This window comes from Aptenodytes forsteri, unplaced genomic scaffold (assembly GCF_000699145.1).
Source record: "Aptenodytes forsteri isolate BGI_AS27 unplaced genomic scaffold, ASM69914v1 Scaffold54, whole genome shotgun sequence".
NCBI lineage: Eukaryota > Metazoa > Chordata > Aves > Sphenisciformes > Spheniscidae > Aptenodytes > Aptenodytes forsteri.
The window spans coordinates 13,054,898-13,067,276 of record NW_008796044.1 but is presented as its reverse complement, the minus strand read 5'-3'; the positions used below and the strand labels follow the sequence as shown (position 1 = coordinate 13,067,276).

The 12,379-nt window shown below is 59.2% G+C and overlaps 1 protein-coding gene across 1 annotated transcript in view; it reads right to left on the bottom strand.

The window, feature by feature from the left end:
- Nucleotides 1-8,561, bottom strand: part of PDGFRB (platelet derived growth factor receptor beta) — a 34,652-nt gene extending 26,091 nt beyond the window's left edge. Inside the window, exon 1 of the mRNA XM_009285851.2 lies at nucleotides 8,179-8,561. The gene's annotated coding sequence lies outside the window, so the exon portion shown is untranslated. The remainder of the gene's footprint in view (nucleotides 1-8,178) is intronic.
- Nucleotides 8,562-12,379: the final 3,818 nt, after the last annotated feature.

Genomic DNA, 12,379 nt, shown 5'->3' with positions numbered 1-12,379 from the left:
CACCCTTTAATCTAAATAAAGCTGAGCGGGTTTTTTTTTTTTCCTTGGCTGGAACCGTCCGGAGTTGCAACATCTTTCCTCTGGGGTCCCTCGGCTCCCATGACACCGCGTTTACTCACAGGCCAGATTATCATCACAGAGCCCTTTTTCTTTTTCCCAGCACATGGCTAGAATTACGCAGAGCACACACATGGGGAGCCTGTCGTCCCAAGGCCCATAAACAGCTGCTGATAAAATGCAGAGGTAGGAAATCTGAAACCAGGCTGAGGAGCAGAGGGGCTGGGGAGTCCCCGGGGTCCCACAGGCCATCCCTGCCCAAGGGATGAACTCCTGGGGGAAAAACCCCCCTTGTGCGGCCACCTGCCAGCGCCAAGGGGGTTCTCAGGCTTTACCCAGGCGCTGGTGAGACCAAGGGATGCTGAGGGCCCTGGGTGCCTACTTGCAACATGCCTGGGTTTGGGGTTTTCTTTTAGTCATGCAGAGGTAAGGTTTTGCAAGCTCTCACAGGCAGCGTCGCAAATGCCCGAACCCTCTGAGCAGTTTTGTCAGAGCTCCTTGGTCTGTGAATACGTGATTAAAGCCACAACAACAAGCTCTCTAGGAGATGGTCAAAGCACGGGCAGATGCCACCTTTGGGGCAGTATGAGCTCAGGGAAACTGTGCCCATACGCAGGCACAGCTCTCCTGCCTGCCTCTGCTGCAGAGAGCAGGGCTGGTGCGACTGGAACCAACCCTGCCCAGAACCCCAGACCCTGGTCCCCAGCTTCGGTGGTGCCTGGAGAAGGGGGTTGCATGGTCATGAGGACGCTGGTCCTGCAGCAGACAGCAGGACACAAGCTAGCACAGCCAGCCTCCTCCGAGCCAGCCACGGGCTATCGCGGGCTTTGACAGCATCTGTCAGAAAGCCGAAAATGAAGACTGTGACCCCAAAGCAGGGAGGGAGGCTGCTGGGGAGGATGACAAGTCCATGTTGAGCCTCGGCAGTGTGATTCAGCGGCCCTGGGGTCAGACATGTGAGGAATGGGGTGGGGTGGCGAGCCCCACGCAGCCCCGTTTCGGCTGCGGCCATCCTCCCTCTCTGAGCATGCAGGGACCGCGACGTCCATGCACGCGATCCAGCAAACCTCCAGCCATGGGCTCTCCACAACGCATCACTGTGAGGAGCTGGCACGCGGGACGTGGGACCACGGCGAGCCCTGCTCTCTCACCCCTAATCCCCCCCCACTTTTCTCCCTCCATTTTAAGCCCATGGGAGACAGAGGAAACGAGTGACCTATTTAGTGCAAGTTCAAAATAAAACGAAACATCTGTTTGGAGAGGTGCCAGCATTATAAATAATCCCCCAGCCCCGAGTGTTGGTGTTCATGGCCCTTTCGGCTGCGCATGCTCCCCCGCTTCCGCTTTCGGAGGAAAGGCCGGGCCCCGGGGCCGGCGGGGCTGCTCCCCGGAGCCTGCAAGCTTGGCTGGGGCTGTGGGAAAACCCTGGGTGAGGACCAGGACTCACCTGGGGCCGGGAAAGGAGGTATGGGGGCATTGGGAGGAACGGCTGCCACGTGCCGGCCAAGGCCGATGTGGTGCCTGGCTGTCCCTTGCTGCATACTCCACCCCTCGCCCTGGCCGAATCCTGCCCACCTTAGTCTCCCTAGGGCAGCCGGTGGGTGCCAGGGCCATGGTGATGCTGGGGCTGGCCCGTGGTGGTGCTGGGGGCTGGCCAGCGTTTTGGAGCACAGCCCTGAAGTCTGGCATTGTGGACGACTGGGGATGCTCACACCGGGTGTGTGAGCATGTGAGCAATGCGAGTTATGAACGTGGCTGCAGAGCACCCAAACCACGGGCCAGGACCTACACAGCTCCCTGCATCACCTCACCGCTGGCCCCAGGAAGAGGCAGCTCCAAGTGAATAGCAAAGCCTCGGGGCTGGCCGGTAGCAGCTGCTCTCTGGCCCCTCTATCCCCAAACTGGAATATTTGGGGGTCCCAGCTCCCAAGCATGTGGGGCTGGATGGGGCTGGCCTCTCCGAGCAGAGCTCATCTGCTCACTTGATGCTTTTCCCCACCACTGGCAGAGTGGAGAGGGGAAGCAGGAGATGTGGTAGCAAGGGCTGGGCACCATCCCGGCTACTCATCCCATGCCCTGCCACCCCCAGGGCTTTCCTCACTCTCGTGCCGCTGCTGCCAGAAAGCCGTGTCTGCCTTCCCGCAGCGATTCAAGGGGAGCACTTTGCTAAGGTATACGCGAGGGGGAAAACAGTCCCCAGCACGTCGGTGTCTCCATCGCCTACTCACGATCTCTGTTTGAGGGTGGCTGCTATGGTGGGGCCAGGGCTGGGGCCAAAGGTCCCGGCTGGCTCTAATTAACCACTAATCATCAGCTGCGAGGGGAGGGCGATGGAGGCAAGAGAAGAAATAGAGCCATCTTCCTCTCCTCTTCCCCCTAGTAAGATGCAGGGGCTTTGTGAAGCCCTGGGAGCAGCCGGAGTGTTGTGGGCTCTCCAGCTCCATGTCCCAGCATGGGACATGGGCAGCCTGATCCTCTGAAAATTTCTGTGAGACATGGATCTGCTGGGGAGGAGGAGATAATCTGCGTGGATGCATCGGCTCTTCTCTTCTCGGCTGCCTGTGAGGGACCCGAGCTTAATCGCTTTGTTCTGGGGTTTTAGGCTCTCGTGGCTGGGATTAGGCACTCACCAGCTCTGTGGTCAGGGCACCCTTCACCCATCTGTGGGATGTGAGAGGAGCCTGGCACCGTGGCCAGGGTGGGAGAGGATGGGGCCTGCCAGCGCTGGGGTGTGAAGGGCAGAGGCTGCTCTCAGAGGGGGGTTGTGTTTGATTTGGCCCTGCTACTTCTGGGTCCCTGAGAGGGAGAAAATGCAGCTGCTGGTGCAGCTCTTGGTGCCAGGGGCTGATCCTGCTCCCTCCTCTATGAGCCCACCCATGGGACAGGAAAACCGGGGTGGTGGCACCCAGTCCCAGGACTGCAGAGACAGCCGAACCGCAGTGCTGGGGGCAGCCACCCTCACCCTGTGCCTCCCCCCCTGCCCGCTGGCAAGCTGGGGTCAGACCCCCAGCAGGCAATTGCACGTGATGAGGGGCTGGCCCCCACCTCCTTATAACAAGAGAACCTGGGGGCAGTGATGGAGCTTTTTGAGGTTGGGGGGCACAGAAAGCCAAGCACATGCCCTGTGCAACTGCAGGTTGCACAAGGGATGCCTCTCTCTTGGATAACCTCTTCCTACGTGCTCTGGGCAGGCGGCACGAGCCGTGCTTGCCATCCTGCACACAGGGTCCTTTATAACCTCCAGCGGTTCCTCTGCCCTCAGTCATGGATCAAAAATCAGTTCTCTGCAAACACCCCCTGCCCCCAAAACCCCACGGATCCTCTGGAGGAGAAGCTGAGGCAGGGCTCAGTGCCGGGGCTGGCAGCTGCCAGCACCCCCTGCCTTTCCCTGAGCACAGCTTTAAAATGGGCACCAAGTCCTGCTCCCCGCACCAGGAGTTTGCCTCCCTGAATCAGACCATATTCTCCCAAACAGCTCCCAGTCTGGAGAGGGAAACTTGGCAGCTGCCTGTGGGGAGAGAGGAGGGGACCCCTCTCGCGATGCCGGCAGTGCTCAGCCCCGAGGAAAGCAGGGTTTCTGTTCTGCAACCATTTGCTCAGCAAAGGCTGAAACCGAGGTGACTTACAGTTTGCGAGCGGAGAATGCGCTTTCAGAGAGCGAGGCTCGAAATGGTGTATTTTCTGCTGGCCCCAGTTCAGACAAACCCACAAGCAAACATATTTTTTTGTATAAATAAGACAGTGTGTCTCGCCAGTTAAAGCAATTCAAACATGAATGTAGCAATTTAATTGGTGCCAATTACTGTGTCTTGGTAGCATTAAGATTTCAGTCACAGACTCTTTTGCATGGTAGACGGGCCAGAAGGGGGAAGGCGGAGGGACCGGTAGGATGGGGCCTCGCACCGAGGGGTACGCTTGCCTGTCGCCTGCCCGTCTCCTGCCTGCTTTGGGAGCCTCGTCCCCCTGAGCAGCCCTGGTGCTGCCCGTGGGTCGTGCTGAGAAGGTACCTCCTACTCCATCTGTCTCCTGGTTTGCAGCCTGGGGTTTGACAGCCAGCGCAGTGCCCTGGTTACATCCCTGCACTCTCCAATCCTTCCCTGCTCCTGGACCCCACAGCCTGCTGTGAGCCCCATCACACACCGGCTCTTGCTGAGCCTGGGGAACAGCATAGGATGGGTGTAGTGGAGACTTGGACAGATAAGCAGGTGCCCCTGCAGGCATGCCTCGGAGAGGACGAATCCATCCATGGGTGCAGGACATACACCACTCGCACTACACCAACATGGCTTTCCTGACAGCAGTCTTTCTGTGGGAGCTTTTGTGAGCTCCCTGCATGGGCTCTCCACACTGTGGTCCTCTGGCTCTGTGAGTCAGTGGTTGCAGAAGGGTACAAACACAGACCAGGGCATGCCACAGCCTGTCCCCCAGGTGTGTGCCCAGGGACGATGGAAAAGCGGGGTGAGAGGGGCAGCGCATCACTGTACGTCTCCTGCTACCAGGCTGGGTGGGTGATGGACCTGTGGGACCCCCTTGCTCAGCACATGACCCATCCCAGCACCCCTCTGTGCATCCCTGGCACGTGTCCCTGTCCCTGTCCTGGCTGGGTCTGCTCCGTGTCCCCCATGGTGCCAGGAGAGCGCTGCACTTCCAGGAGGAGGCTTCCTGGCGGGAGCAGAGAAGAGCAGAGGTGTGCTTGGCTTGGGGAACCTAATTAGGCAACTGGGGAGAGGAGGAGGGGAAACAGCCACCCCTAAACCAAGCCTCGTTATGTCCAATTTGCCTGGCGGAGCGGAAGGAGCCTCCTGGAGCTGCTCCAGCCTCTCAGGAAACAATACCCGGTCTATACCCTCCCCTCACAGCTCTTCTCCAGGGGATTTCTTTCTCTTGGTTAAAGTACAAACAAACAAACTCCACGAAGTGTTCGGCCCGGATCCTCCCTGGCAGCGATAGGATGCATCCAGCCAGCCCCAAGCCGGCGCAGTCCCCAGCTCCCTCCAGCTCTGGGCCAAAGGCAGCCCCCGCTGCCAGCACCAGCAGCTGTGCTCCCACGGGATTCGGCCACCACACAGCTCCTCCGCTCCCTGCCCTTTGCTGCTGCATCCCGGGAAGACGCTTTGCAGGAGCCTGACCCTAGGAACACCACTGCAATGCCATCCCGCTTCAGCATGGCATCTGACACCAGGGCCAGAGGGACCTCGGTGACCGCCTGGTCCCAGGGTGAAGCTGGGCGCAGAAGTGCCTGCCTGGACCCTCTGGCAGTGGCTGGTCACACCTGTCCGTCATTCGGGTGATGCTGTGGCCAGCCAACATGGTCTCTTCTTGCAAGGCATTGTTCTCAAAGCTAGAGAGCATTTCTTAACCTCAGCTTTCCTCTGGTGTTCACTAAGACAATTTCATTTTGCCCTAGTCCTGGAGAAGGGCTCAGTGCTCTCCTCTTCCTAACAGTGTTGTTTCTGAACGCTTCGGAAATCCTGTCACAGACCCATCAAAAACGAGGCTGAAAGAGATCATTGGGTCATTGCTCTGCTGCAGTGCCCACATCTCCCCAGCCAGAGGTGTGCCCGACATGTCCTTTGAAACCTGTGGGGCTGAAGGCGCCCAACCCCATGTCTTTAAACCTACAGACATTTCCCCTAAAAGCTAACTTTTTTCTTTGCAGTGACCTTTCCCGTGCATGAAGACTGTGTGCTACCTCCCCACAACACCCAGTGACCAACGAGCCCCATCAGCGCCTCTCCCAGTCCTCTGCAGCCTCTTCTGGGCTTCTGATCACCCTCCCTGCTCTCCCTGAGCCTTTCCACTCCGTGTGCATCCCTGCTGAAGCGCTTGGCATCACTTGCTGGGGAGGACCCACTCCCTCCACCCTGCCTGTTCGCGCTGCCTCCAGCCGTGTGCCTTTCAGCACATCCCATGGGAAGAGCTGTAGGTTTCCCTGCACCACGCTGCAATCCGGTTTGTGTCCGCTATAGCCCCCAGATCCTTTCCCACCGTACAAGCTGCCTGGGCTGTTAGCTCCCAAGATCGCGAACAGCCATTTAATATTTCCTTCCTAATGGCAACATGTTGTCACAGCTTGCTATTGCCTGGTTGATACCAGACTCCTCCCAGAGCCCTTGGGATCCTCCTGCACTCCGATCTGCCCGCACACGGGCTGCCCACCCAGCTTGGTGCCAGCCCAGAGTTTAGTACGTGCGCTCATCCATCGCCCAGGCGGTTAATGTAGAGATTGCAGAGGACCAAGCCCAGGCCAGAGCCCTGCGGGACCCCACTAGAAATGCCCAGGACTTTGGACAACAAGCCATGGCTAACTTCTCCCTGACTGCAGCATTACAGCTGGCCGTGCTTGTGTTCAGGCTGTGCTCCCCGTTCAGACCGCAGGCACCCTGAACCCCTAGCCCTGTGCAGGGATGCGGGAGATGAGCCAAGGACAGGTAATCAGGTGGCTGCGGTCCCTCCGCCTGCTCCTTCAGCGAGGACCCTCCATGTTGTTGAGCTGGAGGAAGGGACAGCTGGTTTTAGGGAGAGAGAAAAGCCCTTTGCGTCCTGCAAATGCGTCGCTGTGACTTGATGCTTGTCCAAAACACTGACCCCTCTTGATGCACCGACTGACTCGAGGGGTGTTTCCTAGACACAGGGACACTGCCTGGGATTGGTGACTGCCACCGGCGCCACAGCACACCCGAGCCTGGGTGACATCAATGTCAAGGAGTGACTTCAAGCCTCATGTCAGACCGTGCCCAGGGCTGGCTGCCAACTGGGATGGCTACCTGGCGGCTCCCCCTCAGAGCCAGCCCAGCACGTGCCCCCTGCCAGGCAGAGCGGCATCTTTGCCACTGGCTCTGGCTGCCTGAACGAAATGTGCCCCTTTCCCGAGAGCACGGGGTACACAGGCACCTTGTCCTGCAGGGTGTTGAGGGGGAAATGGCCCTTCAACCAGCCCCTCAGTGGTCCCTGGGGGGCACTGGCACTCAACACTGCTGATCCTTGTCATCGATGGGAGACCCTCTGAAAAGATTTGGGACTGCCAAGCCCCTGCAAACAGGGTTTGCACGCCAAACCAACTGCTATTCACCCAATGCTTTAGCAGAAGCCCCAGGTGCTCTGGGGCAAGGATTGAGCAGCACAACATCCCTTTCCACCATAAGTCCTGCTTTCAAAGTCTCCCTGTTGGCAGGTGAGTGCAGCAGCTGGATGCTCTGAGCCCACAGTGGTCCCAGTGTGAGCACCAAAGCCCCGCAGGTCATGCAAGCCCCTGTCCCCGGGCTGTTGGGGCTGCCTGAGTCAGCACAGCTTCACTCCAGACCAGCTCCAGCCTGTTGGAGGCCCTCAGCTCCTGGGCTCTTGGGACAGCAGAGTGGTTGCCCACATCCATGCCTAGAAGGGTTTTACCAGGCTCTACCCCCTCCAGTACCCAGCATGCCAGGGTGCAGGCCCTGAGCAGGGCTTGCAGATGTCCTTCTCCACCTTGGCCTGGCCCACAGGGACATGAGTCCCGCCAAGGGCACAGACCGAAGCGGTGTGGTCCTAGGAGCACCCTGCATTTAGGGATGACCATGGGTGTGTTCGTTCGGCCTAACACTGCGGCGATGCTGCTCTGCAGTGGGACACACTCACGCCTCTAAAAGATGTCTCGCTGGGGACGATGAGCAGCCCCTTCCCCACACACACCCCAGCCCTCCCACAGTCGCTGGGCTGGGAGAGCCAGGGTAACCCCCTGATCCAGAGAGGGACCGAGAGCTCCCCAGGGAGAAGCAGAGATCCCCTGGGTCCCGCTCCCGCTGCAGCGGGGTCCCCCCTCCTGCCCTACAGCCACAGCGTCCCCTTGGCTCCCCGCAGTCGTCCCAGCTCAGGACCTGGCGAGAGCTGACAGGACGGCTTTTCCTGCAGGGTGCCGCAGAGCTCGGCCGCTCTCCACCAAACACCACCTCCCCAGGGCTTGGCAGGGCATTTTGGGGTGCCAGCCCCTTGCAGGGGAGCAAAGCCCCTTCCAGAGCAACCGGGCTGGCTCAGGAAGAGGGTCCTTGGGGTCCGTACCACCTCCAGCGTGAGGTTTCCTGGCCGGAGAGCCGGAGCAGAGTGGGAGGGCAAGCCGGCACCCGGGTGGGCAACGCGAGGACTTACCTTGGGCAGGGTCCCACTGGGCAAGCGCTTGTGCCGCACGTCCCACGGGCGCTGGCCGCCCCGAAATTCCTTCCTCTCCTCCTCCGCACTCTTTATCTGCTGCCTGCCGAGGCTCTCCCTGCCCTCCCAGCCTTCCCCAGCTGGCAAGGCTTTTCCACTTAAAGGAGAAAGAAAGGGAAGGCAAGAAATGAAGTGGAGGGGAGGAGGGGAAAAAAATTAAAATAAAATCAAAAGGAGAGGCAAGGCTGTGCCAGGGCTGGGCTGCAGCCAAGCTCTCGCTCTGCTCCTCTAGTGCATCTCAGCAGCGCCCTGGGCAGCCCCCAGCCCACCTGGGAGGGGGTCTGGCCGCCTCGGGCCCCAGCATGGAGCAAAGCCCCTGGCCGAGGGATGTGCACGCGTGTGTGTGTGCGTGTATAAATAAAAGGGACCTCGGGAGGAGGAGAAGGGGGGAGGCTGCCTCGCCAATGAGGAGCGGAGTCCCTCTGACTTCCTCCCTCCACCCTCTGCGGGGACCCTTTGCAGAGCAAAACCTGCGATTAAAGCCCGGCAGACGAGTGCGATGGGGGGAAAACAAATTTAAAAAAAGGAGGAGAAGCCAAAGTGGCTGGAAGGAGAGGGGAGTTTTGCCGCAGGCTGCCGATGAGGGGGAGCGGCAAGGGCCCGGCTAACGGGAAACAAAAGGAGCCCGGACCAGCCTGGCTCTCGCCTCCTTAAACCGGAGGGAAGGAGCTGCTCTCTCCCTGTGTCTGCTTTCAATTCTGGCCTTTTTCCCTGTTTTCTTTCTCTTTTCTTTTCTTTTTTTTCCCCTCAAGCCCCCCCCTCCCGTTTTCTTTCCCTTTTTTTTTTTTTTTTTTTTCCCCTTTCTCAGGATATGAGGGGATGTTTAGAAAATCCGCTGCCCACGCCAGCAGCTGACTCATGTTTTTATTAAAGAAGGCCTGTACTGAACTGACTCCGCGTATTCCCCCCGGACGCCTCCCCGAGCCGTGCCGTGCCGGCACTGCGCCCCCGCCCCGCCTGTCCCCCGTCCCGCAGCAGGCCGGCGGGGACCGGCGTTTTTTTTTCACCCTCCCAGTCCTTTTTTTTTTGGATCGGGGAATAAAAGGTCTTGTGCAACTGGGATGCTGTCGCAGAGGGTGGGTTTGGTTGGGGACTCGGGGCCGTTTGGGCTGCCGAGGGACGTGGAGCTGGGAGAGGCGTCAGGAGTTTCCACCTTGGCCGTGCCATCATCTCATATGTCCTGCACCCCTCCTGCCCCAGGGGGGTGGAAGCCAGCTGATGGACCTGCTTTAAATCCTCCCTACACCTTGATGAGTTCAAATAAAGTTTCTGAGATTGTCTCAATAGGCAAAACATTATCGTTTGTCCAAAAGGGGATTTTTTTTGCAATTTGTTTCGGCACTATAACAAGGTGCAGAAGCTCTTTGGATCAAAACTGACTTTTGACCCATCATTTCTTGCCACCATTTCCATCTTGGGGATGTGCTTTTGTCTGATCCAAACAAGAAAAACTGCAAAGATGCACTGGCTATCCTGAAAAAGGAGACTCCCCTGAAAAGATACCTTTCTATCTTTCTTTTTTTTCCTTTCCAAGAATGAAAAAGCCCTTCCCATAAAGACAACACCACTGAAATCTGTGTTCCTTGCTTGTTTGCAAGGCAGACTCATCCCCTCCTGCCTCGCTAATGAACGCCTGCACAATGGGCATGGCTAATGATTCCCGGGCTGGACGAGCCGGAGAGATTGCCGTTTATCGTCCGTTATCTTGGTGTTTTCTTTGCACCGATGAAAAACCAAAGGGGAAGGTCTTTATTCTGTGCAGCCGCGGAGGGCGAGGAGAGCCGGGCTGCGGCACCCCCGGTTATCCGCAGGCAATGAGCGGCACTTTGCACAGGGCTCGCGTGCCGGCTCCACGCCTGGCAGGGTCTGGCAGCCGGGCAGGTACAGCTGCGGACAGGGTAGGGGAGATGTGGGCCTGGCTGAGCCCAGGCAGGAGAGGAAAGCCGGGGAAAGGAAGGATGGTGGAGAGGCAGCCCCCCGGGAGCTGGAGGGGCTCTTACGCCGGGCTGCATGGGGGGTGAAGCGGTGATGGCTGGGCGAGAGCCCGCTGCTCCCCTGCGCCGGGCTGGCCAGATTCCCCGACTCCAGATGTGGTGGCGGCCATGTGTTGGGGGGCCCTGGCAGCCCCCTCAGAGCCGAGACAGTCTGTCGTGCAGAAGAGGAGCCAGCGAGCGTGAGAGCGGCTCATATGGGGGGCAGGTGGCAGAGGGGACGTGCTGCACACATGGCTCTTCCTGACACTTTTCCCAAGGGATAAAGACGTGTCTGACGGATCCCTGCACGGGGACATGTGGGCTGCTGGGAATAGCTCAGCAGAGCTGTTTCCCGGCAGCGTCTCCCCTTCAAGGACAGCATCGCTGCTCCCAATGCAGCAGGAGAGGGAGAAACCCGCTGGTACAATCCTGCTGGGCCCCTCGCACCGGGGATGGTCTACCTGGGGTGAGCAGGGGGTGGAAAAGCTAGCATGGACCACGCTTGAGGGCAGACCATCCTGATCCTGAGGTGGGATGTATTCCCCGCCTCTTCCCCCTGCAAACAAATGACCCCAATACCCCCTCCTGGGCTGAGAGCAGGGACAACCTCGGCAAACAAAACCCTCTCCCAGGAGAAGTCTGCAAAGGCCAAGGTTCATTGTTTTGGGATGCTGAGAGGGCCCTGGAGAGCCCACAGCATCCCGGCAAGCACATGGCGGCCCGTGCTATACGTCCCCAGGGAGCATCCAGGGCTGCGCACTTTGTTTAGGAACAGCACGTCGGGGTTATGGCAGCTCCTGGGAAAGGCCAGCTCAGAGGAAGCACCAAAGCCAGAGGGACTCGCTTGTGTGAGCGCGTGGGCAGAAGGGAGCAGCTCAGCTACCTCTGCCTCACCCCCCCTCCCCCCTTTCATTGCTCACCTCTATTTTTGGCGCCTGCACCCCCGTTTGTGGCACTTGCAGGACTTAGTGATTCCCCCAGGGCTGGGACAGCTGCAGTGTGGGCTGCCAGAGCTGCTCTCGGCTGAGATTTCCAGCCTCAATAAGCATCGTTAAGTGCTAGCGAGGGCTTGGGGTCATGCAGTGCAGCGTTTCTGGTGGGGACAGCAGCCACTGAGATAGGGACACTCCAGGGTATTTGGACTGCTCTGGCATCACCTGGATCAGAGTAGCTCTCTGACATCCTGCCCCATCCCAGGCGGAGCTGGGACCACAGGGAAAAGCCCATATCCCGCGCCTGACATGGAGAAGAGACACCAGAGCCAGGTTACCCAACATGATGGTGGGAACGGCTGTGCTGGAGTCAGCGACAGGTCCCATGTGCCAGCGGGTAAGAGGCAGGTAGGAAAGAAGCAGCAGATGTCAGCCTTTCCCACTTCTCCGAAGGTTTAACGAGGGCCAGATTCGCCCCTGGCTTCAGTTCCTTCGAGTCTCTATCAACTCCAAGTCAGCCCAGGAATTTCAGCATCGCCCTGATGCGGTGTCGAGCCGCAGACCACAAAAGAGGAGTGGCAGGTGCCGGGGAGCATGGCACCACATCTGGGCAACCCATCCGGCGCAGCAGCTGTCAGCACTTGCTCCTGGCTGGATCCATCTCTTGGGCCCTGGGGAGAGCTGCATGGAGGCTTCATCCAGCCCTTTCCAGAGCTCTGCCCCGGCCTCTGGAGGAACCGCTGCCCTGTGCATGGTCCTGCTTTGCCAGGGTGGCGGTGGGTGACAGCAGTGCCCAGGGAGGAAAGGGAGGCAGAAAGTGCCGGCCTCCTTCCAGAGTGACCATGTGGCTGAGCACAATGTGCTGGGGAGCATCCCAGGCTGGAGAGCACCCTGCGGCACCGTGAACGCTGGTCACGGACACCACAGGGTGACAGTGGTGTCAGGAGGTATCACTGAACCATACGCCATACGGTGCTGTGTCCCTACAGATGCTGGCCCGTTCCCTACATCCCCCGGGGTTCAGGTGCTTGGAGGAGGCACTAGCCAGCAGCGGAGGATGCTAGCCCACTGCCTCTCCCTGCCTCGGGGTCTTTCCGCCCCCTGTCCCACGCACTCTTCCTAACCCCCATGACGAGCCTTGGTATTAAATGTGCTCCGCAGAGCCCCAGGAGGCAGCGGCAGGCTCCTGGGTGAATACTAATAGCGATGCCGTCCGGTCGCCCCAGACTTTCCCAC